This window comes from Branchiostoma belcheri, unplaced genomic scaffold (genome assembly GCF_001625305.1).
Source record: "Branchiostoma belcheri isolate BF01 breed outbred unplaced genomic scaffold, Haploidv18h27 scaffold56, whole genome shotgun sequence".
NCBI lineage: Eukaryota > Metazoa > Chordata > Leptocardii > Amphioxiformes > Branchiostomatidae > Branchiostoma > Branchiostoma belcheri.
This window is the reverse complement of record NW_017804198.1, coordinates 263,356-268,811: the sequence shown is the minus strand read 5'-3', so window position 1 is coordinate 268,811 and position 5,456 is coordinate 263,356. Positions and strand designations below refer to the sequence as shown.

At 44.6% G+C, this 5,456-nt stretch overlaps 1 pseudogene; it reads right to left on the bottom strand.

The window, feature by feature from the left end:
- Positions 1-429: 429 nt before the first annotated feature.
- Positions 430-5,456, bottom strand: part of LOC109481467 — a 17,089-nt pseudogene continuing 12,062 nt past the window's right edge.

The window sequence follows — 5,456 nt, the reverse complement described above, 5'->3', positions numbered from 1 at the left end:
TTTGATTCCCAGTTGAATAAGTAGCATATAAGCACAAATATTGACAACTGCACTAACCATTATACGGTAAAGTATGTAAAATAATCAAGGAGTAACTAAAAGCAATCCGTTTTGCGTTGCTAATCTTTTAATTGCCGGCTGTGATTAACACACCGTTAACCAAGTTTGCTTATCTAGCCAAATGCCCATTATATAATATAATATAATGTAATATAATATATAAATCAGCTTATAAATAAAACAACTTGAAGTGAATAGGGATAAATGCTTTCTTTATCTTAAGGCACATCAAGAGTGCCAGAAACCCTAGATTATTTAAACTTTGCAGAACTTTAAACTATCACGTAGACGGATAATCAATTAATTAAATCACCAGGGCAGAAAAATATGAGTTTTGCATGTGATTGAAGAAAAAAAATTTGACTGTACTCACCACTTGGCGTCAAGTTCATCATTTACACTGCGTTCCTTTGCCTTGACAATGGCTTTGTTAAACTCCACGGTGTACTTGGAGTTCTTGGGCAGGAAGATCCCGTATCCTGTCTGCCAAAACAGCCGCCCGATTGTCTGAATGTCACAGGGTTCACGGCTGGCCTGAAGTAAGAAAAAAGCAATAAACCTAGATCTGTTTATACATTGGTTTTCCGACCTTTTGTATTCTTCTAAAAAGCCCTTGACTCTACTAAAGAGGATCTGATGATTGGTTCGCATAACATTGGATATCCGTGTACGAAAATATGAGTTTTGTCACGGTGGTATAAACAACTCACGTGGTAATCCACTTCAGCATTGTCCGCAAACAGCACATAGTTCCCTTGCCTTATCTTGTCCAGACCTTCTGCCAGGTTTTCTGCCAGAACGGAGTCTTTGTGTGCCTGCATGACCATTCCTAGTGACCGCTGTGGCTCACTTGTAGCAGTCTTAAAGCGCACCCATGTCGCGTAGGGTCTTATAACACCGTAGGAAACCGTTGTCTAAATAAAAGAAAATAGATTATCATTACTAATGTGATGTAACACGACATTATACATATCCAATGTTATTTGTTGTGCTATGCTGTAATAGTCTTCTATGTGTAAACATGCCATGCAACATTTAAAAAAAAACTTCCCCAAGACTCCAGCCAATCAACGATGGCTGAGGCTTTCGATCACCCTTACTAGAGTCCCGTGCAGTCTACTTTTCAATAAGAACCGAATCAGATTGGAGTAAGATTTGAGGTCAAAATTGACACCTGACAAGCCACCATCACTTATCTATCACCTGCCTAATACTTGCAAATTATGGCCGAAACCCCCGTCCACACTCAAATTTTTAAAACATTTTAAAACTTTCGGCTGGCGAACATCAGCCAAGCACAGCCGAAGATGTCCCAGCTCTTTTCCTGATTAAGCCAATACCTGGCCGGCAAAAACAACTTTTCTTTTTACGAAAGAACACAAGTAGTACTCGTGACTAGTTTCTAAATGTTTTTATGTTTCCTCCTCTTATAATATTGTACTTTTCGTTCCAAAAAGTTGCCCGTCCAGGCCCCGGTAATGTGTCCTAGGCGTAACCACAGTTGTCTGGCGGCGTGGCAGGGACTATACTATGGGCATCAAACCATGTTCTAATGCCACAACATTACCAGAATAGCAAAGTTCTTTGATCACAACCATGGTTGTTACATGGTTCACAGCGCACCGTTACTTGGTTCACAATGCACTTAAGCTGTGAACCATGTAACACCTTTAGTGCACTATGCACCAAGTAACATCTAGCGTCAGGGCACAGCAAACCAGTCAGAATTGCCCTGATGAAGATGACAGACGGTCATTGAAACGTCGGCTCGTAAAAAAAATAAATGGTTGTGATCAGAGAACTTTGCTATACATTCTTTTACTAATCTGATGAAATTATTTACGGACACAGTAAAACCTGTTTAAGAAGGTCCTCCGCGGAGCTGATAGAGTTATCCACGTTTCGTACAGTCAGGAACGCAGCCAGGTTGGCAGTATACGTTGAGATGGCCACCAGGATTCCGATTCCCCAGAAAAATGCAGAAACGCGACCTAGGGAAAAAAAGTCGAAAAAATAAAAAAAGAAACCATTTAGAAAACAACCATTTAAAAAACAACCATTTAAAACCCTCCTATGAATATAGTACCTGATTGATAATCCCATACTTAATTAGGAATATCACAACTGATTAGGGATATTATCTCTATGGCAATAACTCGCTATCTTTATTCGCAATCAGATGCAGATTCGTGTACAGATACAGATTTATGTACAGATACACACTCATGTACGGGTACAGATACATGTACAGATATACAGATAAAGATATTCCCGAGTAGGATGATGCTGTCAGTCCCTACACCTGAGTGAGAGTCACAGGTGACACGGTGGCCTTCGCGTGGATTTGTTTAAGGTGGATAACAGACCACTTGAGCACCCGTCTTCCCTAGCGGATCCATATCGATGAAGACGTGTTGGTTCCGGTTGGGAGGCCTGCATCGAGCTGCCGGATGACTTGGTTACGCTAAAGGTCCGCCTTGACTACGCCAGCCCGCCTGGCGCTGCTCTCGGCCGCCAGCTGAAGACAACTGCCGTTGGAGACTTGTCCCTCTATTTGAGGGGCGATACTGTAAAGTGCCTTTCCCAAGGGCACAACGTCGGTGCGCGTGTTCTGACCCTGTGCTCCGACCCGGAATCGAACCCGGGGCTCCTTGCTTGAGCGTCGAACGCTCTATCCACTACGCCACACGACGCCGCTAAAGCGTCGGTCACAACTCGCCGTGCGTGCTTTTTGTCCGTACGTTTTTGTCGTGGCTACGTCTGCTACGTTTTTTCTGCAAACGTAGGGTGGCCGGCCGAGGGAGTACGTCACTCGCACGGTTGCGCAAGGTGTACGTACGTGGTCTGCACGACACGCCTGGCCGTCAGCGGTTGCGTGCATCGTACGTTGCGCAAGTGGTAAGTGAGTTGTACGTGCTTACAACGCACGATCTCTGTGCGATTGCTACGTTGCCGCGTACAGGCCGTACCTACACGTGCGGCGTACGCACGGTTTCCTTACTCACTCGCACGTTGTAAGTGCGTGCACCTCCTGTTAACTTCATCATCACTAGCCGCCCTGGTGTCTTCCGCGGCCCGCTTCTTGGGGTCCTGTCTGGCAGTCTCCCTCTGAGCCTTCCTGGGCATCTTGGATACAGTCGCAGTTAGTGACAGCAGAGACAGTGACAGTTGGCAGTCGCCCGTCAAGTCGTCTTTATATACTGTAGAAATCAGGTGCGTTGCACGTGCGTTGCACGTGCGGAGCACCTGGTATGGTGCACGTGTGTTCTGCGTGGTCATTGAGCAGGTCAACTGGGAAGTGAGGAGTAAGCACGGACGACGCAAGCACCGTGCGTGGCACGCACGTGCTTCGTGCGCTGTCCGTACAGCAATTGCACGTGAGAATAGTGAAGTTAGACTCACGGAGTCCGTACGTTGCACGCTCATAGGCTGTACGGGGCACGCGCGTCGCACGTACTCGCACGCACGGGTGGAAAATCCGCAGACCGCACGTAGAAAAAGTATTACATGCACTTAACGTTCTACGGCGTGTCTGCGTGCTCCAAAATCCGTAGGATTCCGTACGGAGGTGGTACTCACCACGCACGGATGCCGTACGATTGTCCACGTTTTTGCACGTAGACAGCACGCAAAAGCACGTACGGCGAGTTGTGACCGACGCTTAAGGGATATTATACTTGATGATAATTGTCATACCTGATAACGACCTTGGCAGGAACTCCGGGCCCAGCTGGACTAAAGCCACGAACGATTGCCACACAGCTTCCCAGAAACCTGTCTCATTGTCCGTAGGTGCATCACCTTCATCATCTCTGTAAAATGTTTAGCAAACATTTTTATTGCAAGGTTCGAAATAGATTTATGTTAATACGTAAGGTAAAGTTAATGGATGTATACACTTTCAAGCACACAGTTTAATGATATAAATGCAGTAACCGAATTGTCATAGATCTAACGTAATTCAGTCAAAGGGATCACCCGCGGTTATTTACATACAGTACTAGTAGACCCACTACTTTCAGCTTTTTTTTACATTGGTACTCCCTTTTCACAAATATAACTTTTTTGGACAATGTATCTATGACACTGTGAAATAAAGACTAAGCTTTAACTCCCAACAGTAACTACTATGAATTGGGACCCCAAATTGTCGGTTGACTCCATCAACCTTGTGCACGGAATGGACCCGTCTACTCTGACTTGGAACGTAACGTCAGAGACACGTGACCGTAGTAGCGGGTCATACGTGCCAGATAACTTGTTTCTCCCTTGTCTTTTTTCAGGGTAGGTCTGTGAGTTCTTATGTAGACCGCCTTCTTCTCTCCTCTTACAAAGAAGTCCGATTCAGAATCAAGGCTCTTAACTCCTTCTAAAGATAATGAGTTTCCCGGAGATTCAATATGAATGTTTTGCGAAACCTCTAAGTTTACAGGTGTTCCAGGAATTTTGTTTTCAATGCACGTTCTGTTTCATCTAGGTTTTATTTTCCTTGCATGGATCCTTTCCGGTTTGACCTTGGCACTTGGTGTGGTACACTACTCCACACCTGTTTTCCTTTGGTCTACATAAGAGCTCACAGACATACCCTTTAGTCTTTTTTATAATGTCTTGTACCAACACAGAACGGAAGCTATGTCTATATATTGCGTTAGATTGTAGTGGATATGTAACATGTACCTAAGCCTACTTTCTTTATCCTTGGTGACCTTGAATACAGTAATTCTTGTTCCAAGTCTATTTTATATAATCTGTATTCTTGTAACAGTCAGCATGACTTACTGCACCGACCTACTCATAACCAAGAGTTCCAAGAAGCATAAAGCACACATTGTCTCACATGTCTTTCATGGCTAAATTGGCGACGCCCTGAAAGATTCCCACCGCCAATGCCGTCAGCAGTATAGTGACCCACAGGTCTGCCTGGAACGGGCTGACGAAGCCCCATGTATTTGAACCCCTGGAAATACATGAAGAACGGAAACATCCATCAGCCTTGCCTCTACCAAGCTTGGAGAGACAGCTAAAATCGGACAGATAGAGATACAGCATGCCGGGGGAGTTGGTCTGCTGGGGGAGAACAGAAGACCAAATCCCCCGGCATGCTATCTCTCTATATGACCGATTTCTACTCTTTCCAGCCGCATCCCTAAGCCCGATAGAGGCTACCATTAGCCTTTTGCAGACAATGATTTCTGATTGGACTTATGTGGAAAAGATTTGTTGGTTGAGTGAAGGCGAATGTAGCTCATTATTTATGTTACATGTAACACTTTTTTTACTACATACGACAAAGGGGCATTTGTTGAACAGTTGTAAATGTGCGTCGATGAAGGTTAGACATCCAGGTAATACGATACGCCAAAAAGCAGTTACTCAAGCAACTGGATATGATTTTC